Source organism: Mustela erminea, chromosome 16 (assembly GCF_009829155.1).
Source record: "Mustela erminea isolate mMusErm1 chromosome 16, mMusErm1.Pri, whole genome shotgun sequence".
NCBI lineage: Eukaryota > Metazoa > Chordata > Mammalia > Carnivora > Mustelidae > Mustela > Mustela erminea.
In genome coordinates, this window is record NC_045629.1 from 78,375,713 (window position 1) to 78,391,269 (window position 15,557).

Below are 15,557 nucleotides of genomic sequence, written 5' to 3' on the forward strand. Positions count from 1 at the left end.
GACCAGCGCCTGGTCCTCTGGCACGGCCTGGGAGTGGTACGTTATCCTGACCCACGTGTGACTCCTGGGGCAGCTGCAGAGGGTGACACACCTGTGACACCGGTCAGTTAACGCCTCAGCATTGACCACAGGACGCCCGGTCAGGCAGGTAGTGTGCTCAAGGGGGCTCCTCCTCTCCTCCCTCCAGTGTCCCCTGCAGTGGGACCCTTCCTCCTCTTTGCCGTCCTTGGATTTATCACACTCCAGATGGTAATGACTCGTTAGGAGTTATTACTCCCACAACAGTCCAAGGTCGTTCAGACAGGAAACGTGACTTACTCTCTTTGATTCCTGCCCGGTGCCCAGCACAGTGCCTGGGATATAGGGGGTCTCAGTAATGTTTGTAGGATGAGGAGCCAATTGGTCTCACATTCTTGTTCTGTGCGTTAGGGGCAAGGAATTCATTATCTCAGGGTGCTTTGTTGAAGAAACATGGAGAGTGTTTTCATCTCATTTGAGGTGAGCACATACCTTCACCTCTTCAAACGCAGTTCCTTGGTTTGTTCAAGTAGGCACGGTACTGCCTACCCGCCCCCACCCCCCTGACTTCTTGCGAGGATTTAGTGATGCACCTCAACACTGTATAGAAGAGAGACTCTGAGCTGCTTGGGTCTCTAGTGCTCAGAATGGTGCCTAACACAGTAGGCACTTGGTGTCTGTTGAATGGATAATACACGTGGAAGCACCTTCTATTTCTTTGTCCAGAGTACAAAGTAAAAGCAGGGATGTGCTAAGAAGTGGGGTAGTGGGACAGGCAGGGACTAGAATGTGCAGGGCCTGTAAACAGATGGCTAAGGAGCGTGAATGCGTTCAACTGGCTGCATGTTTTGGATCATATGGGACGTTGAACAATACAGGTGGAATAGTGTGTGAGCTCAGAGTTCCGCGTGGTATTCCCAGACGTCTGATTGTGCTGAGAACACATTGTGTGTAGCTGAAACCCTGGTGGAGGAGGTTCCCTGGGGAGAGGGTGCAGACCGCAAAGGGGAAAGGACAAAGAGACCCTTGTGGCCGCATCCACACTGGGGTTGTGGGCAAAGGTGAAGAAACCCTCTGTTGTTTCCTTCTCTTACTTCATGAGGGGCGTGTGAGTCCATCCATGTAAATTACACTTGAAACTTTGTATTTAAAAGCTTTTTTTGTGTGCATGTGTGATGCATTTCTCCTCACATAGGAATCTTGAAGTTTGTCGCTGCCAGTGATGCTTAAGCAAAGCCGGATCTCTGCAGATTTCTCCAGCCCCGAGCCGGTTCCAGCCTCAAGTGGCTGGTGGAACAGTCAGGTTGTCCGGGTGTGTTTGTCCGCAGAGCTTCCTGGCTCCGCGTCCGCTCACGTTCGTGAGCACACGTCTTCCAGACTGACTGTTGAGCTGGTTCACACTTTCCCGGTAGAGCCTGAATTTGAGCAAAATGCTTTGTGGCTTTTAATTTTCACCAGCAGAGGCCTGTTGAGATTACTGCTTTCTTCGTGAATGCTTGGGTTCGTGTTGCTACGGTCAGCAGTAAGGGTGGGTTTGCCATCCATCCCGAAGCTGAAACCTGCTGCCCAACCTGCAGCCGAAGAGCGGGGCTTCAGAAGCTCCCCGGGACACCACTGTGGGGCAGCATAATGCCCTTGCCGGCAGAGAACGGGGGCCGCAGGACTTGGACACAGGAGCCGAGACGGCTTGATCTGTCCCACCTCCCTTCCTCGAGGGCTTCGGGAAGGAGACACTCATCATCCGCCTCGTGCTGCCTCCCCTAGTGTTGCTGTTTGGCCTCCGGCGTGGGTGGTAGAAACCTCATCCCAATGGTAGAGCCGTGCGGCTTTCTTCCTGGGACAGCCGGTGCAAAAATGGGCCCCAAATGGCGAGTTCCAGGAGAAAAGTCTGGAAAGGTTCCCTCATCCGATATTTTTTATTTTCTTGTCTGCTTGCCCTGGAATTGTCACCTTCTAGTGCTTGGACCCACTGTGGTGGTCCAGACGAGTCCATGGAACCACAGTTCTTTCTCACGGGTGGTGATGTCTTGGTTTTGGGGGGACAGCAAGGATCCTTGGTATCCTCCACAGATGCAAGTGTGTCAGTGACTCTCTGTATTTTAGCTCCTTTGGCCGCAGACCATACTAGGAATTAATGAAACACTAGATCCTAATTTACAGCCTCAAGTTGTTACTTTTTCCTTGAGTGACATTTCAAAACCCTTTTCCAGAATAGTTTTGCCATTGGCTTGAAAAATACTAATAATAAGCTTTCTGAGTACCTTGATTTGGGGTCCTTGTTTGGAGTGAATATTGGCCTCCGCTGTTAATACATCTATGTTAAAGAAGCAGTATTTCCTCTATTAAACAAAATCACAACATGCAGAATAGGTTTCAAACCATAAACTTTGCCTGGAAACCTAATATACAGTATACTTGACGCTAGGATGCCCAAGGGAAGTAGGTTCCATGTCTTGCTTTGTTTTGAATAAAAAAGGGTTCTCTTGAGTTGGCTGCTTCTTTTAACAGCAGGTAATGTATGTAGTGGGTTATACCTTAATTATATTATTAACACCATTGTTCCAAAATGATAATGAGTCCATTTATATTGTTTAATATCTTCTGTTTTTTATGACAAGGGCCAAGAATCAAAGCACTGCTCAGATTCCTCATCAGTATATTCAGTAAGAAGTGATTTTCTTAAGAGATTTCATTAAAGGTGAGGGCCATCTGGGTAGAGAAAACAAAAACAATTTGTTTTTTCAGTTTCTAGGTTCAGATGTTATTTGTGACTTATTTACAATAAAACTGAAAAACAGGATGGGAGAGTGTATCAGTATCCTACCGCTTCTATAACAAGTTGCCAGGGATTGTGTGGCTTTATTATCTTCCAGTTCTGGAGGGCAGGAGTCTGGAATGGTTCTCACTGAACTAAAGTCAGACTGTTAGCAGAGCTGCGGCCCTTTCTGGCACTCAAGGGCAGGAATTGTTCCCTAATTCTTCCTGCTGCTGGAGGCTGCCCACAGCCCAGGGCACCAGGCCCCTTGCCCCATCTTCAAAGCCAGCAATGTCAGGCTGGGTTCTTTCCACACAGCTGTCCTTGTAGGCCTCTCTCTCCTGCTTTTCTCATCTGTTTGTAGGATTCTGTGTAATTACTTTGGGTTCACCTGGATAATCCAGGATAATCTCCCCATTTTAAGATTTAGCGATTAACAACTTTAGTTCTATCTGCAGCTTGCAATTTTCCTTCGCCATTAAACTTAACATTTACAGATTCTGGAGATGAGGTTGTATGGCTGTCTTTGAGGGAGAAGTGGGTTTTTTTCCTACCAAAGAGGGATTAGGGCAGGCTGCAGAATGCTGATGTTTGCCCAGTTACCAAGGACATCTTCAGCCTGGTTTTAGGGATTTTCATGTGTTACGATATTATCTCGAATTATACATCAGGGGTTCCAAAGATATTAACTAAGTTGTCGGCGTCACATAATTATTAATAATAATGAGCTGTTATTGAGTCTCTCTAAGTGCCAGAAGATATATAGACAATATTTTTCTCAATTCTTAGCGCAGGTCTCTGAGATAAAAGACACAGATTCCATTTGACAGGGGAGAAAACAGGCTTTTGTGGGAGTTGTGCCTGGTCTCATGTCACATGGCCAGCCTGTAACTGAGTGCTTTGGATTTTTTCAATCTGCTTCCCTACTCCAGTGGATTCAGATGTAAGGGCCTTGTGGACCTCATCATCATACGGAAGATGTTATCTGGATAATATTCAGATATTCAAACCTTTCAAGCGTTTGTCAAAGATTGTTTGGTTCATGTGTCAGAATGACCAGGTAGTTAACTGACTGACCTGACGCTCCATTCTCCTTCCCCGCCCTTCTGTTTCTTACCTGTCTGTAGACCCTCCCAGTCTGAGCGAGTGCTTTCTGAGCTCCTCCTTCGTCCCTGCTTCCCACGATTTTCTGTATTGTTTCATGCATCGCTTTATTTACTCTCTACAGCAGCTTATACACATAGATGTCAACACCCCCATTTTATAACAAAATCAGGCCTGACAAAGGCGAAGGGCAAGATTAAAACCAAACTCTGTTGACCAAAAACCAGTGTTCTTTTCTGCGGTGCTGTAGAAGGCGTAACTGTCCACAGATTCATGCTTCAGTCCTACATATTCAGCATGATCACGTGAAATAATTCCATAAAATATGAGGAAAATATAGAGAAAAGAAACTAAACATGGCTGATGTAGTAATTAAACTGATAAAGAATGCCCAAAGAGCACAAGTTTATATATTCAAAAGTAGGGCTAAAAGGTGCTTGGTTTTTACTGATCCTGGTGACCTGTAACAAACTAGGAGGACTTGATTCAACAATTTGTGTCAGATTTGATTCAGTAATTTGTTTCAAGTAATGTTTATGGTGAGCTGATCAGTGTTCCCCAAATATGTCTATATCCTAAGCCCTAGAATTTGTGAATACTACCTTATGTGGCAAAAACGACTTTGCAAATATTATTAACGTTCTTGAGGTAGAGATATTATCATGGATCCTCTGGGTGGGCCTGGTCTAATCTCACTCGTTCTTATAAGGGAGATGCGGAGGAGCAGTCAGAGTCAGATAGAAGGCATATGACAGTGGAAGCAGTGATTGTAGTGGTGTTGCCACAAGCCATGGAATGCTGGCAGCCTCTAGAAGATGGGGAGGACATGGGGTAGATGTCTTCTTTGGAACCTCTCTAAGAACTCTTCTTTATATACTTATCCTAGACTTTTAAGTTCCAGGACTATAAGGTATTGTGTTCATGTTGTTGTTTCAAGTGTCTAAATTTGTGGTAATTTGTTATGGTGGCAATAGGAAACTAATACAATGTTCTTAAATTATTATGTGTTCCTTAACAATCATAGTTTGAGACTTCAATACACTTTTACAGTAATGGATACAACAACTAGGTAGAAGATCAGTAAGGAAACAGAAGACTTAAATTGTATTATAAGTTGACTAGACTTAGTAGACATCTGTAGAACATGTTCCCTTGACAGTAGCAGAAACAACAGTTTTCTTAAGTCACATGGAACATTGTCCAGGACAGATCATATGCTAGTCCATAAAACAAGCCTCAGTAAATTCTAAAGGATTATGCAAAGGATGTTCTCTGGCCACAGTGAAATGAGATTAGAAATCAATAGCAGAAAGAAACTTGGGGAATTCACAAATATGTGGAAATTAGTAGACACTTTAATAACTGATGAGCCAAACAAGAAGTCACAAGGAGAATTAGAAAATACTTTGAGATGGGGCGCCTGGGTGGCTCAGGCACCTGTGTGCCTCAGAGGGTTAAGCCTCTGCCTTTGGCTCAGGTCATGGTCTCGGGGTCCTGGGATCAAGCCCCGAATCAGGCTCTCTGCTCAGCGGGTAGCCTGTTTCCCTCCCTTTCTGCCTGCCTCTCTGCCTATATGTAATTTCTCTCTCTCTCTGTCAAATAAATAAAATATTAAAAAAAAAGAAATACTTTGAGATGAATGAAAATGAAAATACAGCATAGCAGAATTTATGGGATGCAGCTAAAGTAGCACTTAGAGGCAAACTTATAGCTATAAACACCTATATTAAAAATGAAGATCAATCTCAAATCAGTTATCTAGTCTTCTTAACGATCTATGAAAAGAAACAAATTACATGTAAAATAAGCAGAATGGAGGAAATAATACAGATTGATTTGTTCTTGAGAATGTTCCATGTGGCTTAAGAGAAATTAGTTTCTGCTGCTGTCAAGGGAATGTCTGCTGTAGATGTCTGCTAATAATACATATTAGAATGGAAATTATCAAAAAGAGAATAGAAAAACAATAGAGAAAATCAACAAACCAGAAGTTGTTGTTTTTTTTTAAAGTTCACCAAAATTTAACTTCAGCTGCATTGACTAAAAGATAGGGAGAAGATTCAAATGACTAAAATCAGTAATGAAAAGGGGTACCTTCTACTGACTTTACAGAAATCAAAGGGCTTGTAAAGAAATACTATGAACAATTGTATGTGCATGAATTAGATGACTTGATTGAAATGGGCAGATTCCTAGAAGAACATTAACCACCAACATTGACTCAAGGAGAAATAGAAAATTTGAATAGAATGGTGAAGAGATGAATTGATAAATAAAAAATACTGACTGTGGGATGCCTGGGTGGCTTAGTAATTAAGCATCTGCCTTCAGCTCAGGTCATGATCCTGGGGTCCTGAGATTGAGCCCTGCATCAGGCTCCCTGCTGAACAGGAAGCCTGCTTCTCCCTCTCCCTGCTTGTGTTCCCTCTCTGTCAAATAATATCTTTTAAAAAATTTAAAATAAAAATTACTGAAAAGAGCCCAGGTCCAAATGACTTTACTGGTAAATCCTACCAAACATTTAAAAAATAATTAATACAAATTCTTGACAAACTCTTCCAAAAAAATAGATACTTCCCAAATCGTTCTATGATACCAGTATTACCCTTATTACAAAATCAGACAAAGACATCACGTACACAAAAAAAACTCTGACCAATCTCTGTTATGAATATAGAAACAAAAATCCTTAAAATACTAGCAAACCAAATCCAACAATACATAAAAAGGATTACATACTATATCAGATAAGATTTATCCTAGGAATGCAAGGTTGGTTTAGCATTGAAAATTTAGTTAATATACCATCAATGGAATACAGGACAAACAAAACAAAACAATACTTAGTCATCTGAATAAACACAGGAGAAACATTTGGTCAGTTCTAAACATTTCATGATAAAACATTCAACAAACTAGGAATAGAAGGGAACTTCCACACCTGGTAATAAAGAATATCTATGAAAAACCCACAGATAACATCATAATTGTGAAAGACTTTGCCCTAAGATGAGGAAGAAGCAAATATTTTAGCCTTCACCCATACGTTCAGCATTGTTCTGGAGGTTCATGCCAGGGTCGTGAGGCAAGAAAATGAAATAAAAGGCATTGGCATGGAAGAAGTATGATTAACTGTATTTCATAGATGACAGATCTTTTATAGAAAACCATGAGGAATCTACTAAAAGTCTATTAAAGCTAATTAATAGTGGGTAGGAGAAGAATAAATGAAACAAGATGGGATTGGGAGGGAGACAAACCATAAGTGACTCTTAATCTCACAAAACAAACTGAGGGTTGCTGGGGGGAGGGGGTTTGGGAGAAGGGGGTGGGATTATGGACATTGGGGAGGGTATGTGCTTTGGTGAGTGCTGTGAAGTGTGTAAACCTGGTGATTCACAGACCTGTACCCCTGGGGATAAAAATATATGTTTATAAAAAATAAAAAATTAAAAAAAAAAAGCTAATTAATGATTTCAAGACATTTCCTTCCTTCCTTTGCTTTTGGATTTAAATTTAAAAATGAGTATTTTTCTGATAAATACAGTCTTATTTATGGAGCAAATGAAGCCAGGGTTCATGTCTGTTTTGTAGACCACTGCATAACTAGTTCCGGCACATGTGCCTGGTGCATTGAAAGCCCCCTTTATGCATTTGATAAATGATTGCTTATTTTGGAAAAAAGAAAGTATAAATTTTTTTTTTATTTAAAGTTGCATTCCCTAGAAGGCTATCATTTGTGAATAGTCATTGTCAGTATTTTAGTTTCCTTCTCCATATAGAATTTTAGATTTTTGTGTTTAGTTTAATGTTCTAGTATAATTGTTTTTTTAGGTCATTGCGAAGTTGAAAACACTGTTTTTCACGGCTATGTAGTACTCCATGTTATGTAGACCCCATATACTCAGCTGATTCTTCACAAATGAGCATTTTCAGTTTGGGGAATTATAATTTGGAATTGTCGGTACCATTGCTTTGCAGCGTGTCCATTTCTGCCCTAGCTTCGAGTGTATGACAGCCTGAACCTGCTTCCTTACCACCGGTGCTTCTCTCCTCTCTCTTAAGGTTTGCATTTTGAAAGGAAGCAGTGCAAATAAATGGTGGTTATTCATCCTTTCTGATGACTGAGTGATATTCCATTGGGGATTATGCTAAGTGAAATAGGTGAAGCAGAAAAAGACAACTATCATATGGTTTCACTCATATGTGGAACTAAGGAATAGGAGAAGCAGAGGGGAAGGGACGGAAAACTGAAGAGGAAGAAATCAGAGACAAAGACAGAGACAAACCATGAGAGCCTCTGGACTCCGGGAAACAAGCTGAGGGTTTCAGAGGGAGGGAGTGAGGGGTTGGGGTAGCCCGCTGATGGGTATTGAGGAGGGTATGTGATGTATGAGCGCTGGGTGTTCTATGCAATCGATGAGTGGTCGAATGCTGCATCAAGAACTAATGATGTACTATGTATATGCTGGTTAGCAACATAATAAAAAGTAATAACATCAAAATAAAAGGAAATCTTTTTAAGCAGTCATTCCTGTGTTTAAAAGATTTTACTGTTTCTTCATATCTTAACAGTAAAATCTTAATTTCTCAGGAAAGTATCGTCCTTTCTGTGGTCTCCAGCCTCATTTCTGTCATTGGGTCCTGAGGTTATTAGCACACTGGATTTCTTGTCTGATTCATGAAAACCATATGCTCTTTTGAAGACTGTGTGTTGTGTTTTGTTTTTTAACAGAAATGCCTTTTCCCTTCCTATGTGCTTATTAATTAACTCATTTAAATTTTTAGGAATTCAGCTGGGGTATCCCCCACCTAGAGAAACTTACTTGCCATCCACTCTCACCTCTGGCTTGGTTTTCCTTGATTCCCTTTTCTGCCTCCCTCTGTCCTAGTCTTTCATACTGGATTGGTATTTCCATCCAATATGTGTCTTCTCTTGATGGGTTGAGCTCCTTGAAGGCAAGGACCATGTATCCACCATGCCTAGAACATAGTAGGTCTTCAGTGAGTGCCTCAGTGCACCTCTTTGCACATAACTCTGTAGCGGGCATTCAGGTAATTTCTGGAGGACAGTTTCCCAGAAGTTGGCTTAAAGAAGTCAGAGTTTATCAGCATTGTAAATGTTCTTGACCCACATTTGCCAAATTGATTTATAGATGAGTTGTACCAGTTAAACTTTCTGCCAGTCAGTAGTGTATGTACACATATTTAAATGAGGTCTTCTGAATCATATTTAAAAAAAAATTCATTCTTAATAATTTCTTTTTTTCCAAAATAATGAAAATTTCAATTTTAGCATAATTCACGTATAGTACTATATTAGTTTCAGGTGTACAATATAGTGATTCAGCTACCAGGCTAATTTATTATTTATTTTTTATTTTTTTGGAAAGATTTTATTTATTTATTTGACAGACAGAGATCACAAGTAGGCAGAGAGGCAGAGAGAGAGAGGAGGAAGCAGGCTCCCTGCCGAGCAGAGAGCCCAACGCGGAACTCGATCCCGGGACCCCGAGACCATGACCTGAGCCGAAGGCAGCAGCTTAACCCACTGAGCCACCCAGGCGCCCTACCAGGATAATTTATATTGTTTGCCTAAGCTGTGGTTATTTAGGGAGATGCTAAGTAGAGAGCATATATGGAGGCTGTCAGCCTGTCACCTTTTATGTTTCCTTGATGGGAGCATACTTCACTGAGCTAAAAAAACTGAGTATTTACATGGTACTACATGTTATTGGGTATTACATTAATATCTAAGGTCAGAGTTACTTTTTGGGCAGATGAACAAAATAGCTAAAGTTGTCCACAGAACAGAGAGAAAAATAATTAGCAATGATGTATCTAGTGTTTGGATTTGCATCTGATAAAACCTGCAGTGGAATTATAAAGCAATTTACAGTGCTTCCCTGGTGAAATAGGAATTGGTTCTATTTATCAGGCTTAATACTAATGAAAAGAGAAGGCAGGACTGAGCTCTTACGTCCCAGGACCGGTTTCTGGGAGAAACCTTGTGTTCCTCCGAGGTGGTTCTCTATCCTCGATATGCTCAGTTGTCCTTACACCTCCGTGGTGTGCCCTCCTCTCTCCCCATCTTTCTTTCTCTGTGTGTGTGTGTGTGTGTGTGTGTGTGTTCTGTGTTTGGGGATAGGTGAGGAGTAGCATTAGAAGCTGGGGAAAGCTTGCTGTTTGAGATTCTGATTCCTTGTTTGGGCAAGTTTTAGTCTGGGAGAGAAGGTATCAGTGCTGCTCTGGTCTAGTTTGCAGCTGCGAGGACTCATACAAGGTAAACCACCTCTGCAGAGTGGAGAGCACTGTCTCACCAGCGGTGCTGTTGGGAGGTGAGAAGGTTGAACGGGCGGGAAGTGAAACACTTTTCAAGAGTCTGACTAGTGCTTGGCATGTAGCAAGTGCCCAGCAGTGTTTATATTTTCTTTTTCATAAAGCTCTTTCTGTCAGATCATTTAGATAAGAAAGTCCATTAAATCATGGGGTTTTGTTTCCATTCTTGTGCTTGTTCCTGGGACAGATCCTTTTTGCTGTTGTCCTAGCATTTCCAGGTATCACCTCCCTCCTCCCTGCGTTTCTCTCCCTCTCTCTCTACCCCTTTCCCGTTGAAAAGAAAGGTCAGACTGATGGTTTTCTCTACTGAAAAGTTGTATTTACTAATTCAGTCCTCTTTGAACTTGGCTTATGTTTGAAAGTCGTTGATCGTATTTTATGGACCCTTTTCTTTCTTTTAAACACGTGGCACAATGGTCAGACCTGTCGGAAAACATCTTCTCAAACCGGTCGTTATTATAGTTGCACCGTTGTCCGGCACCAAACCCGAAGCATGATGGATTGTGGCAGATAATCACCCTCAGCTGCCCGGGGACGCGTTCGCTGTGGCTTACAGCTGTCTGCACATGCCTGTGACTGCTGTCAACCTCAGGCTGCTGAAGCTGTGGCATGGCGGCTGGGGGAGCGGGCGAGGGCCTTGTCTGTACTTGAGAATCTTTGAAGCTAATTAGTTTTTGGAATTAAATAGGATACAGTATACGAATCAGATTCATACTCTGAATTTCAATAAGTGTGCTGTGCTCTAAAGGTAGCCCGTTCAGGTGCCTGACTCTGCTGCGTGCGGGGATTCCCGCTTCCTCTTGCAGAGTGGAGCTTGCTCTTCCACAGCCCCGAGACCTTGGCACGGGTGGATCCAGTCATGACCTGCTCATTCTCGCTCCCCACCTGGAGCTCTTAGACTCTGTTTGGGGGCCAGTCCAAGCCATTTCTAGATGTGTAGTAGAGCAAAATGCACAATTCCAATTTGTTTTGATGTAAGATGACTTTGAATGTCCAGTATAGGAAGACAGTATTGGATTGTGACTAAGAATAAGGCCTCTGGGGTTGGCTGGCTTAGATTCAGATCTGCCTTGTTGCTCCTGCTTGCTGACTATGTGTCCTGGGCAAGTAGTGTAAGCCCTTCCTGCCCAGATGTCCTCAGGCGGGGTCTGATGTGGCAGATAGCTCTGCAGGTCGGGCTGGGGGTGGAGATGAAACCCTGTGACATGGGAGGCCCTCCTGGCCTGGGAGATGGGAGCTGTCCATGGTAGCTGCCGTTCTGTTGTTGGCATTCGTGGAGAGCTGCGCTGGTGCAGGCCACCATGGTCTGTGGGCACGCCCACTGGACTGTGGAACTGTGTGCTGCCCTGACAATGTCCTCTCCCTGCCTCGGTTACCCTCCTTGCTCCATTCCATCTTCAGAGCACCCCTTTACCGTCTGACATGGCCCATTTGTCATCTGCCCTTCCCTGCTGGAATAGAAATTGCATGCGAATAGCATGTCTGTTCAGTGCTGTGGCTCCAGCACTGACAGGCACATAGTAGGCATTCAGTAAGAAACAATGAATGAACCAGTGCTGACGAGAAAACCCAGAACTAGTCTGGATGGGACGAGAAAAGCCATAGCGGTGGTACTTTTTATGTTGGACCTTGAAGAATGAACAAGAGCTTGCCAGCTGTGTGCAGGGTTGGAGGAGAGCATGACAACCAGAAGACCAGAGGTATGCAGGGGTGGTGTGAATGAGGGGAGTGGGTCACCCTCGGTGTCGCATCACCCAATGGCCAGTTTGCCTGCAGACTGTAGGGGTTTGTTCTCTGTTTGGTCACTTGCTTAATTGTCAGTATCATTTCCATGCAAACTCTAGCTCTGCTCCTTGCAGGAAGGGTTTTCCTGTAAGGTTCCATATGATAGCTTGATCTTTTTGGTGGAAGTTAATTTCTAGAGTATCAGCCATTTCTCCATGTTATAATCAAACATTAATAGGGCCAAATGATGATGGTAAAGGTGATGACGATGACCAAATGATGATGGTAAAGATGGTAAAGATGACCAAATGATGAGAGTAAAGATGATGATGATGACAATGACCAAATGATGACGGTAAAGATGATGATGATGATGACCAAATAATGATGATAAAGATGGTAAAGATGACCAAATGATGAGAGTAAAGATGATGATGATGACGATGACCAAATGATGATGATAAAGATGGCGATGATAGCAGTGGTGGCATTTGAGAGCATTTTATAGGGCTTTTACCAAAGATTTTCACCTGCTGTTTCACTTGAGACTCTTGATAACACCATAAGATGTACAGAATTGATGGGCACCCTGGTTTCTAGCCTAGGCACTCAGAATGGCTTACAAAGATAGCTCAGGATTGTTGTATAACTGCCAGAAGCCTGAGCTCCTGGGTTCTACCTGGTGTCTTTGTTACTGACCTGTGCCAGGCAGTAAGACCACCCTGGACTCTGGGCCCAGAGAGTAAAGAGCAACATGCCTGTGCAATGTGGTTCATGCATTCCATTTTGGAATAGCTTTCTGACTGTCCACAGGCTGTCCTGGCTCAGGGTCCGCATGCAGACCTCATGGTTTGAAAAGCAAATGAAGAGGTCAGTGAGACTCTATCCCTTTGCCATATCATGTATAATGCTTTATATTTTTTTCTAAAGGCATCACCCCTTTGCAGGTCATAAACTCCATGAGGGCAGGTCTTTATATTATTTGCTGCTGGTGCAAATAGTCAAAACAGGGCTTAGTCAAAACAGGGCTTGGCATGTAGAAGACGCTCAGTGAACATTTTGGATGAAGGACTATTTCAGGAGCAGTATTGTCTATAAGAAGCCTACTTGCTCTAGGTTCTTCTCTGAGCTCCTGTGTGTGGCGATGCGGAGGTCAGAGGACTGAACTCCTCCCAGAAAGAGGTTTGCTCCTAGGAGGGGGCATGTTCTGTTTCCTAAGTGAGAAGAGTTAATGATCTGCACACAAGCTCCCTCAGAAAGGCACATTAGTCGTTGTTTATATATACTTTGTGCATGTTTAGGGAGGGATGTCTCATGTTTCGTCTCCCAGGTGTTTTCAGTATATGCACACAGTTTGAATAATAACAGTGATGTTTACCTGTGTAGCAAAACCCATTCTTATATGGTGTATATTTATTATAAATTGACATAATTAATTGTGACAAATAGATTCGCAGAAATACTGTTATCAGATCTGATCAAACATGAATCATTCTGCAAACAAATACTTATTTTCAGAAGCATCTGTGATGAAGGAAAAGCAAGTTCTTTTTGATTCCGTCTCTTTTTCTAGAAGAGGATGGTTGAACTAATTTGTATAAAAAGATTTTTCTCTTCTATCTGGCATTTTGATCTCAAACGTATAGATCTATATGAAACAGATTTTCTTCCTGCATTCTTTCCTCTATGTTTGTCTTTTTTCCCTAACATTTTAAGTCATTTAAATATTTTACACCTAATGTCTAAGGATAGTTCTCATTTGACATCTTTTGTCAATGGTTGTTAATATACTTACCATTTAAGGTCTGGTAGGACAAGTGTGGTGTCTCTGCTCAGTGTGAATTTCCTAGCACATAGTAGGCTGCAGATGTTTGTGGAATCAGTGAATTTATTAAATACCTGTTGTATTAGGCACTGCAGGAGCTGGGTGGAGTGCGGTGGGGGGTGTCCCGAAGGAAGTGTGGCCCCGCTGCTGGAGGAGCGCTTGGGGTATAACTCAGGGGTATGTTTGGAAGGAGACTTCACAGACTGAACTTAAAGCTTATACAGGTGAAGGAGAAGGGGGGAATGGATAACGGCATGAACTCCTGGAACCTGGAGAGAGCACGGTGGGTTCTGGTTGGTGAGGAATGCTGGGTGGACGGTTCGGTAAGGAAGGGAGGGAAGGACCAGCTTGCCTGAATTCCGTTTCAGTATCTGTGCTAACAGGGAGAACACGGATGTTGGCCTGAGTAACTGGGGGAGTCTTGATAATTCTTGGGCTTTAAGGACTGCTCAAACACTGTTGTACTTTGACACATAGAAGTGCTTCAAAAATGGTATCTTTTTAAAAATCAGTGCTAAGAAATTCAGTTTGAATGTACCTTATTTTCAGAAATGGTTGCTGTGTGTGCACATGGGTAGCTGTGCATGTGTATATGGGTATTTACGTACATGTGTGTATGTCGGATACTAATCTTGAAAAAATACACACATACATACAGTATATAAATATATTTATAGAAAATAATGTATGTATATAGTTTTACATAAAGTTATGTATTTTATGTATTTAATTTTAAACTTGTACACTTGCTCATACTGGTCATGCTTTGTGAAGGGGAGATTATTACCATATTGATCTCAGAAAAGAAGTAAGAGGGAAGTGCATTTATAGATCTTTTAATTGTTATTACCAAACTATTGAATAATCAGCTTTATTAGGTATACATTATGGGTTTCTGGAGAGATCATGTTTCTTTTAATTATTAAGCTGTGAAAATATCCCTCTTATTGTGACCTGATCCTGCAGCCTGGCAGGGTTAAGAAGTCCAGAGACCTGGGGCGCCTGGGTGGCTCAGTGGTTTAGGCCTCTGCCTTCAGCTCGGGTCATGATCTCAGGGTCCTGGGATCGAGCCCCACATCGGGCTCTCTACTCAGCGGGGAGCCTGCTTCCCCCTCTCTCTCTGCCTGCCTCTCTGCCTGCTTGTGATCTCTTTCTATCAAATAAATAAATAAATAAAAGTCTTTTAAAAAAAAAAAAAGTCCAGAGACCTCCTCCAAGTTCAGCTTATTAAGAAAAACACTTTAAACAAAGATTAAATTATACCCCTCCCCCCCCTTTTTTTTTTACTGCTACTAAGATTCAGCATTCAGAGATTAGAGAAAGTTAAGGTTAGCAAGTGTCAGCCTGGTGCTCAACATCTTTTCAAAAAACTGTTCCATCCTCAGCAATAGAGAGGGTTGAGGGGTCCCTGGGTGGCTCAATTGGTTAAGCGTTCAGCTCAGGTCATGATCCTGGGGTCCTGGGATCGAGCCCCATGTTGGGGAGTCCGCTTTTCTCTCTCACGCTCTCTCTCAAATAAATAAATAAAAATCCTAAAAAAGATAGAGAAAGTTGAGAACTAGAGCAAGATGAGGACGCAGGGCTACTGGTGTCCACGGCGTGAATTTCATGTCTGATCGGGAGTCTGGCTGTGCCTGGAGCCCGTGTTCAGTGAGAGGCTCTTGAACAGCATCCTGAAGTGAATTGTACAGCCGTGTAACTTGCACGGAAACAGGACAGGTCTTGGTCATCCCTGCGGACTCAGTGTAGGGTTAGTTCCTGCTCGTGCTTGATGCTTAGTGAATGTTTCTG

At 42.6% G+C, this 15,557-nt stretch overlaps 1 protein-coding gene and 1 long non-coding RNA gene across 6 annotated transcripts in view; both read left to right on the plus strand.

Moving 5' to 3' along the window:
* The window catches only part of KHDRBS3 (KH RNA binding domain containing, signal transduction associated 3), a 185,740-nt gene that overhangs the window by 13,837 nt on the left and 156,346 nt on the right, over positions 1-15,557 (plus strand). The window lies entirely within an intron of this gene.
* On the plus strand, positions 5,859-12,195 carry LOC116575061. Its single transcript, XR_004279583.1, has 3 exons — positions 5,859-5,870; positions 7,087-7,089; positions 11,915-12,195. It is a non-coding gene; the product is annotated as an uncharacterized LOC116575061 (long non-coding RNA).